The sequence below is a fragment of the Octodon degus genome, unplaced genomic scaffold, assembly GCF_000260255.1.
Source record: "Octodon degus isolate 3935 unplaced genomic scaffold, OctDeg1.0 scaffold00067, whole genome shotgun sequence".
Taxonomy (NCBI): Eukaryota; Metazoa; Chordata; class Mammalia; order Rodentia; family Octodontidae; genus Octodon; species Octodon degus.
The window spans coordinates 5,246,541-5,256,651 of NW_004524643.1; positions in this window are offsets into that span (position 1 = coordinate 5,246,541).

A 10,111-nucleotide genomic window follows, 5' to 3' on the forward strand; every position below is an offset into this window, starting at 1 on the left:
GCTGGAATAGCTAATGTGTGTGGATTGTTGTTGTCCAAGAGAATGAATTACCACGTATTTTGTCATATTTTCAAGTAAAAGTGATTCTCCCAAGAGGACTAACAAAACAGGGTTCTTGGCCCTATTTTCTGTTCATGCAAGTTGTTTGTTTTCTCCAGCAGGGTATGTTTTGTGTCGTAAGGCTTAACCTTATCTAGCCAAGTGTAAAACATAAGCCTCCTCCTTCACAGTTTTCTACTTATGCTAGCTTTCTGCTTAACCAGTACGTACGAGCCATTTAAATGACATTCCCCAAAGTACACAAATATGGCTGTTAAACTAATTAAAACAATTTCATTCCTTACAACAGAGAATGTTTAAGACTTTCAAAATATAAGATGTCGCACATGTTGAAGACGCTTGCTTTGTACCAGTATTACAGGATTATGATGAAAAAGCACAGAGCCTTGACCACCCCATAAAAGAGCTCAGTGAAGATGCTTTGGGCCAAACAATGTAGGACTCTGACCAGAACATGGAGTCCCAGCCTCCAGTTACATCTCATGGTCAATCTCTCCATACCCTCCACATGAATCCAAAGGGCTTATGAGAGTCATCAACACCAAATTTCGTGTAAGTTGGACCAAGAGGCCAGTTGTCAAGTGTGTTCTCCCAAAGCAGTCATTTATTGATCTACTTATTATGCCGTGCCCTTGGGGTTCTGCAAGCCCTGTGCTAGATGCTGAGAAACAGAAAGAATTGTAATCCTCCTCTCCATCTCCTGAGAAACACAAAGATCAAGAATAACAACCACCCTCCTACCCAGAGATAAAAAATTGTTTGTTTTTTTTTTTAATATAATCGCCGATCTATTCTACTCACGTTTATGTGAAGCATAAAGACTGACACCCCTCACTGTTGCAGTGCTTCTTTGGCAAGGAAAATAAGTTCGTGTGTCTAAAACTGTGAAAAATAATATCAGATTGTACTGTTTCATTTAAACCTTGACTTTGGCAGTGTTAGGCTGCTTGGAATCAATCAATGCCGAGATGCGGCACGTTAATTGCAACTGAGAAACGAAGTGGCAGGTGTTTCCAACTCTGATGAGCCGCAATGAAATTGATGTTTTCTGCATTCGGGAGGCAAATGACAATTCAGCAGTGTCTCTCTTCCCAGGAAGCAGATTTACAGGTTTTTTCTAACAAACTGAAAATGGCAGCATGCCCCACCCAGGTGGCTGATCAGAGAGCTACATCTGCAGGGCAGAGGTGGCAGGGGGCGGCTGGGGCCACCACAGGGGCAGAGAGAGTGGCAGTCACTGGATGTGGGGAGCTCAAATTGTCATCAGAAGGTTCATGTGCAGGGGAAAGCGTCCGATTTCACCTACTGTTTATCTTCTAACCTCAGTGCTGAGTAGCTTGTAAAAGATTAATTTGCTCCAACAATCGGGAGCCATTCATGTGGATGGAAATGTGTTATATGTGCCCCACTCTAAAAACTGAAGTGAACCAAAAGTAAATGGTTTTGTGTCTCAGGAATCAAAACGTACTCATGTGGGCTTGGTCTGGCCTCTCCGAGGGCGGCATCCATTTCATCTCTTTCTTTTCAGTGAAAGAACCTGGGCGAAGCTTTGGTTTCGTGTGGGAGTCCATGGATTACCACTAGATGTTTTATTACCCGCGGGCACCTGGAAGGACTTACATGAGTCCCTTCCCATCGATCTCAGCGGAGGAGGAGCAGGGGCTCACCTCAGATGCATTCTCTCAACAAAGAAGGCTATTTTCAGAGATGGAGAAAGGGAGAGGTGGGGGCTGCTCTAGCCCAGCTGCCCCTGTTCTCTCTTCCTCCCTGGGGAAGCCTGGTTTGGGATTCCATTCGCTCAGTACGAACAGTCACCTGTGCACAGGGCTGGCCGCCTCCTTTAAGGCCACTCTTGGTACATCTGTCCTGTTTTCAGCTCCAGTGCACAAGCAGCATGCAAAGCACAAGAGTTAGCACTTGGGTTAACCAAGTGACCCGTCCCAGGAGCTCTCTCCATTCTCCATGAAGTTCCTCTCCCTGGCTTGAAAGCTTTTATCTGATCCCCTATTTGAGGGTATTCGCCTTTCCATCCAGTATCAGTGAAAATGTATACAATTGCTCCTTTTGGCAAACCCTGACCTGCGGAGGATGGAGCGGTAAGGAGAGCCCACCGTCAGCCTTTCCTTCAGCTCCTGCACCTCTTTCTGCTCCTAGAGCTGCAAGCTGTCAGCCTCGCTGCCGCTGGTGTCTGCAGCCCACCACCGCTGAGCCTTCAGGGCAGGTTGTGTAATTTCATGTTCGCGCTCTTCAGCACATTTCAAAAAAATTGTAAAAAGAAAAACAAGAATGTGCAAGATTTAGGTTGGATCCCCAACACTGACTGGGAAAAAAAAACAACCAAAAAACTAGCATCACAGCACTCCTGGGGAGCCGCTCAAGTGTCTGCTCACAGTGATCACCTCTGGGCGCTCAGCCCGTCTTACCGGCTAGCTACTGAAGGCCAGACTCTTTTTGTGTATCGTACTGGGGATTGAACTCAGGACCTTGCATTGCCAGGCAGGTGCTTTTGCCATTGAGCTACCTCCCTGGCCCTCCGCCAGGTATTGGAATAAGCCCTGCATGTGCCTTAGCCCATGGAGTCCTGAAAGCAACAAGCTCAGTGTAAGCCTTTTAGAGAATAACGCTGAGACACAATGAGGCTCTGGGACTTGCCTAAGGTAGTCAAGGTCCACAGTAGTGACTGGGCCCCGCTATAGGTCCCTGGAGCCTGTGTCCGTGACCACCAGCATGCATGGCCTGGCTCTTGTGCCTTGTGTGACCTGCTCCTTCCCTTTCCCCTTTGGATGGGTTCCCCTTGGCCTCCTCCCTGCCCACATTGGTCCCCACTCTGCTCAGGGCTAACCTGGGAAGAGGAGCCAAAGCTGCCATTTCACATAGTATTTTATATTTCCTTCTGTAAAGCAATTATACATACTCTAGTATGAAAATATTTTTTTCAGGCTGGCCAGATAGCTCAGTGGACTAAAGTGCCTGCTTAGGCAGGCGCAGCAACCAGGGTTCGATCCCCAGCATGCCATGCTGCCGTGGCCCCCAGGGCACGCTGATGGCCACCAAGAATGGCCTGGGCCTGTAATCCCAGCACTTGGGAGGCTAAAAACAGGAGGATCACTACGAGTCCAATCTGGGTAGTGAGACCCTATAGACCCTGTACTAAAATGCCAAAAAAAAAAAAGAAAAGAAAAGAAAAAGAAATCAAAACAACTAACCTAACTGTGCCCCCTTTCACAAAAAGCTTTCAAAATGTGTGATCTTGAGGGAGAGTCCCCTTATTTATCTAGGGTGCTCAAGTACTTCTGACAGTCGTGAACTCCGGGCAATGCTTTTTTTTTTTTTTTTTTTTGGCAGAACCAGGGATTGAACTCAGGTCCTTGCACTTGCCAGGCAAGTGCTTATTCTACTGAGCCATCTCCCTGGCCCCCATGGGCAATGCTTTTGCCTAAAATCAAGCTGCAGGTGCTAAAGACTCTCACCAGTGTTGCAGTCCTAAGGACAAGGAACCAAGAGCACAGGGCCGAGGGAGTTTGTTTTGGGAAGTGAGATAAGGTGGAGTTTATAGGTCCCTAGAGAGAAGGGGAAGAGGAGCCCCGAGGCTGGGCACAGGGCACCAGGCCTTGGGGTCCTGTGCGGCACTCAAACAGCCTGATACTGGTTAGCAGCTCCAAATACATCCTTGGCACAAGACTCCACTTCCCTTCCTGTTCTCAGAATCATAGGACACCTATGCATCAGTAACTCCAGGAAAAAAGAAAAAAAAAAACAAAACAACTATGCAGTAGGTGCCTAGTACTGTTTTTAAATAGGATCCCACAAGCTAATTGTCTCTGAGAGGGCTCTGATTCCAGCTCTGATAGCAGAGGACTTATACCTCATGGTTTTTACCTGTGAAATGGAGCTGACTCCTCGCCCCAATCCTTCCCTTCCTTGAGGGTGTCTATAAGTGCCAGCCTCATCTAAGTCTGTTCCAATTTTAAAATGACAAAAAAATGCAAAACAGCTGAAATGTCCTTTTAGCATTGGATTGACCACTGGTGGATATTGAGCTGTTCAAATCCCAACAGCAGAACCAAAAAAATGTCATTTCTAATCTCAGCAGAATAGATGCTATTCTCCAGAGGAGACCCAGCCAGGAAGCACACCCCTCGAATTACTGCCTCCCTCCCTGCGTCATCCGAGTCAGCATGCCAACGTCTCTGGCCATCTAGCCTCTGAAATGACCTCTGCTGATCAAAGGCCCAGCCTCTTGAACACCTTCATGGGACAGCATTTCAAGTCTAGCCTTTGGTGTTTCCCGGAGATCCTATCTGGCCTTGGGGAACTGCTCCCACCTCACCGCTAGAGGTGACACTTCTGATCTGCTTCTCTAGAAGGAAACGTCTGAGGTCTGCGTAGCATTAGTGTCTCCTCCAGCCAAGATGGAAGCAGAGATGCTTACTCCTGCAGGTCATGCAAGACTGGAGAAAGACAGTTACAACAGACACCAAGAAGGCTTGTATTATGGATCACACTGACCCAGGAAGGGGCAGGGGCAAGGACCGTCAAGACTCTGAGTGGAGTCACAGTGGCCTGTGACCTGATTATGCCTGGGGAAGAAACTCCTGCACCAGCGTCTACAGTTTATTAGGAGACTCGGAAGTAGAGATAAGTCAAGTCACCTGTTTTAAAGAAGTAGCGTCACCCTCTCGTCCCTCACTGGCTGGTTCTGAGGCTCTTGGTCTGGCGTCATCCTTTGTGACCCTCAGAAACATCTCATCTCAGGCCACCACGTCACCAACTATAACCGAGGTCTTCTACCTTCATCCTTGCCTGCCCTCTAGAGAAACCCTTGTTCCTTCACCCACTCCTGCCACCTGGGTCACCTCCGCTGAAGCAAGTGGGACTCCTGGGGGACGTGCTCCCTGGCATGCTGACCTTCCAAGACCACCCCTGACACCCCAGAGTTCTGGCAGGATGTCCCAGGGGCCTGTCCCTTAAGACAGTGGCTGGGGGGCCTTTCATCTCTCAGACTGCTTTCATCATGACAGCATGTGTTGCTCTCAGTGATCACAGAGGTCCCCCAGGAGCTCCGGCAGGCTGCTCCTTCCCCTCCTGCTTTGATGTGGTCAGAGCCTCTGATTATTGATTGGGATCCAGAGCTTTTGTAAAACCCTCGCCACAGCCTGTGGGGACTGCCGTTTTGTCCCTTAGATGTGTGGTAGATTTCTAGGGCTGCTGTCACAGAAGTCCATGAGTTTGGTGGGTTTAAACAGCAGACATCATTTTTCCTTCAGTTGTGGAAGCCAGAAGTCCCAACTCTGGGCATCTTTCCTGGATACTCCATGGGAGGAACCTCATCTCACCCCACCTCACCCTCGCCTCCTGCAGGTGTTTCTTGACCTGAGGCAGCTTGATGCCAATGGCCACTTCCGTCCTGTGTGGCTTCCTACGGTCTTCAGTCTGTGCCTGTCTGTGAGAAAGTTTTCCTAAGGGCACAATCATACAGAGTCGAGTGGCCACCATGCTTCAGAAGGACCTGCTGTGCCATTCCACCAATTAATTCCGTCTTCAAAGATTGTCTTTGAAGGTCATACTCAGGCACTGGGGTTAGGGCCTCGACATCTCTTCTTCAGGGCGCACAACCACCCATCACAGGCGGCATTCATGCCTACACGAGCTACCATTCCCTGGTGAAAGCAAGCCATTTGGGTTTTACCTTAATTTTGTTTTGGGAGGATTAGCTTATTGCTAACCGGAGCTTTACAATAAGAAGTAAGGCAGTTGCTTCTTTTTCTGGGAAACAGCATATGGCAGATGATGCCAGTGCAGCGGGAGGGCCCAGAGGCCCCAGGGGCACAGCAGCCTGGGGTGGCTTCCGTGGAGGCTTTGGCAGTGGCCTTCGAAGTCCCAGGCACAGGAGGGGCATTGGCCGAGGCGATGGGCTCACAGCAGTAAGGCCAAGAACAAAGCGTGCTCCTGTCACCAAGCTGGGCTGCTGGTCAAGGATGTGAAGATCAAGTCCCTGGAGAAAATTTTTCTCTTTTCCTTACCCATCAAGGAGTCCGAGATTATTGACTTTTTCCTGGGCACATCCCTCAGGGATGAAGTTCTGCAGATCATGCCTGTGCAGAAGCAAACTCATGGGGCCAGTGGACCAGGTTCAAGGCATTTGGCGCCACTGGGGACTACAACGGTCATGTTGGCCTGGGTGTAAAGTGTTCCAAGGAAGTAGCTGCTGCCATTCGCGGGACCATCATCCTGGCCACACACTCCATTGTATCCATGCAGAAAGGAACAAGATCAGCAAGCCCCACACTGTTCCTTGCAAGATGACGGGCAGCTGTGGCTCTGTGTTGGTGCGTCTGATCCCTGCCCCCAGAGGCACTGGCACTGTCTCAGCCCTTGTGCCCAAGAAGCTGCTGCTGATGGCTGGTGTTGATGACTGCTACACCTATGGTAGGGGCTGCACTGCTACTCTGGGCAAGCTTGCTAAGGCCACCTTTGATGCCACCTCCAAGACCTACAGCTATCTGACCCCAGACCTCTGGAAAGAGACTGTGTTCACCAAGTCTCCCTATCAGGAATTCACCGACCAGCTTGTGAAAACCCATGCCAGAGTCTCTGTCCAGAGGACTCAAGCTCCAGCAGTAGCTGCAACATAAAGCATTTTTACACAAGAAAAATAAAATAAAGTCTGTCAAAATAAAAGAAAAAAATATAAAAATTTCACATAAAGTAATATGGTTAAAAACAAAATAATGCAAAAGAAAAGTTGGCAGCTATATGACAAATACAAATATATATATAATGAAAGATGCCTGACTGGAGCACCTAGACACTGATTCTCTTCCCCTTAACTTCATACTTACAGTCACTCTTTTACTATCCTTTTAATAGTTACCTTGGGGGCTTTGATCTGCAGGCCTGCCATGCTGGTCCTGCCCCAGGGCGTGGTGAGACTTCAGTTGAGACAGGGTGTGGTGGCGCACACCTGTAATCCCAGCTCTTGGGAGGCTGTAAACAGGCAGATCACTGTAAGTCTGATCTAGTAGTGAGACCCTGAACACCCTGTAGACCCTTCCCTAAAATATTAAAAAAAAAAAAATTAATGTTTACCTTGGAGATTATAACAAGATGATTGATTTATCAAAGTCCAATATCAACTTCTTTTATGTCCTAATTCCCAGACAGTGACAGGACCTTATTCCATTTAATTTCATTTGCACACTTCCCAATTTGAGTGCTTCTACTGTGTGTATTTTAATTCAATTTGTACGCTTTTAGAAAGCCCGTGAGAGGTTCCCTTTGCTACTGTGTGTAGTTGCGGTGCTGTGAGGTTTGCCCATGATATTGCCTATTTATGTGTTGTCTTCTCTTCTCTGTGTCTCCCAGCTTCCATCCAGGAAGATTTTCTTTTTTTAATTTTTATTTATGTGTGTGTGTGTGTGTGTGTGTGTGTGTGTGGCCAGCTCAGCCCACCAGGGGGCGGGGCTGACTGGCATGTGGTGCTGGGGGATTGAACCGCGGTCCCTGTGCTTTAGCTAAGCTTGTTCTAAGTAGGTGCTTTAGACCACTGAGCCATCTCACCAGCCCAGGAAGATTTTTCCCTTCTGCTGTCTACTTTAATGTTTCCCTTTTGTTTGGTTCAACCATTGACAATGGTCAGTGTGGGGTTTTAAAAAAAAAAACAACTGAAAATATCTTTATTTTCTTTTTGTCCATTAGAGCAGGCTATTTTTACAGTCCCAGACCAAAGCAAGGGGAGGGGGGATTCCTGAGACCCCACCCTCCTCCCATTGAAGGGTACCTGAACTTTTGGACATTTATCCTTGTCACCACTTCTCAATTTCTCAACTACCTCTTCTCAGACTGGTAGGTGCCCTGGGGGACAACTTATCCCCAATCAATGTGTTTGTCTATCTGGGACTCCTTCTTGGCCTTGTAGGATCTTGGCTTTATAAATGTCATTGTTTTGAGGTGATCTCCAGGAGATTTATTTTACATTTTGTCCAACTTTTCTAGTCATTCTCAGTGGGAATGTTCATCTGAACCAAGCGGAATATCCATTTGCCATCTCTTATGTGGCACTTAGTCACTATCTATGTCACTGAGATACACCACCCAGCCCCCACAAGTGAAAGAAGAGGAGGTTTATTTGGCTCCTGCGGTGGGCTGCCAGCTGGTAGTCAACTCGTAACCCCCAGCTGAACTGAACCAGTGTGGCGCTGGGTGTGCCAGGCCCCCCAGCAGTGTAAGAAGCAGGACAGGTGAAGCTGCTTGGAAGCGACTGAGGAGCAGTTGGGAGTTCCTTGTTCTCTTGGGCTGTTCTTCAGGGGACCTTGTCATGTGACTTTCCTGGTGAACTTGGCTGTTCTTATCAGAGGAGGTGCTTGGGACCTTCGTTGTCACTGAGAATGGCTACAGAGCTCTGGTCCTCAACCTGAGCATCGCTTCCTGGCTCAGGAGGGGAAGATGATGTACAACTCAGCCTCATGAAGATACTTGTCACACTGGTTTTCCTGGTGGGAACACAGCTTTCCTCGTCACTGGGAGAGCTTGGGACCTCACTGTTGCTGAGGATGGCTGTGGTACTTTTGGGGGCTGTTCGGGTTCTTACTTTGAGCGTCGCTTCCTGGCTCCAGTGCAGACCCCTCAGCCTGCTAGTGCTGATCCTTTGTCCTGCTGGGATAGACTTCCTGTTTTCTGTCGCTGACCTTTGGATCTTCCCAGCACAGATCCATGAAGCAGGCCTGCATGAGACATCGTCATGGGCTCTAGGCCTGCAGCGGGACTTCTGGGAGGCGTTGTTACAGGTCTTCAGCTGGACTTATGCAGGACATTTTCGTGGCGTCCGGCCCCTCAGCTGGATCCTTTGGCCTTTAGCACATGGACAGATTACCTGCTCTCTCTTTTTGTATATGATTCTTTGGCTATTATAAATAATTTTATAAAATATGTGTCCTGTATTCTGTTGGTTCCCTTACAGAACCCCAAAGCACAACAGCTCCCATTGCAATTCAGACTCCTCCTACAAAGGAAGGCACAGTAGAGGAGAACTGCTCAAAGCATGGTGAACAGGAAACAGAGGATGAAGGGAAGGAGGGAGATAAGCCTGTCTGGGCCATGGCCATAGTGATCCGGCTCTTCCAACCAGACCCTGCCTCCTAACACCCCAATTGGCTATAACGCCCCCATAATCCAGGCACTTTCCAAAAGTCCTGTCTTTGAGAACAGGAGATTTGGGGGAACCTCTAGACATAAGCTATAATGATATTCATCTTAATGAGAAAAAGCTACAGAGAGCTCAAACAACCTGCACAAATATTTAGATACCGCTGCAGAGTGGTGATTTGAACCCATGTCCTTACTGTTACATGATCCTGCCTTGTGACTCACAGAGCCAACAGCTGGAATTGTTGAAGAAGGGTAACATCACAGGACAAAGGTGGGAGTGCCGCTGGGTAGCTGAGGGCAGCGGAAGACAGAACTAAGACCTCTTACAGGAAGGGCTGAGACAGGAGTGGCCTAACTGAAAACCTGTGAACTTGCAGTTAACACGGGAATGAGGAAGGAGACCATAGCAATGAAGAGGATCCTACAGAGCACCCACCCAATCACACGGCTTGTTTTCAAAATTAATCATTTTTGTGATACACAATTCTTTACTGAACTACAATCTACACAAAGTTGCTCAAACTACCAAGTATATAGTCCATTAATTTTTAAAGTGAATATAAAATAAATAAATAAATAAATAAATAAAGTGAATATATTCATATCTGTGAATAAGTGCCTTGAAAATTTTTGCATTGAATATTTAGATTTTTAATAAAGCAATGCAAAAAATAATAGAAGTTGCCTCTCCCCTCAAAAATAGCTACAGAAAAGCAGATGAAGGGCTGGCAAGATAGCTGCTTAAGCAAATGCAGAGAACTGGGGTTCGGTATCCAGTACCCCAAAACACCCGCAGGTGTGCTGAGCCAACCACCAGGTCTGGGCGTGGTAGCCCACATCTGTAATGACAGCTCTGGGGAGGCTGAAACCAGGAGGATCACTAGGAGTCTGATCTGTGCAGTGA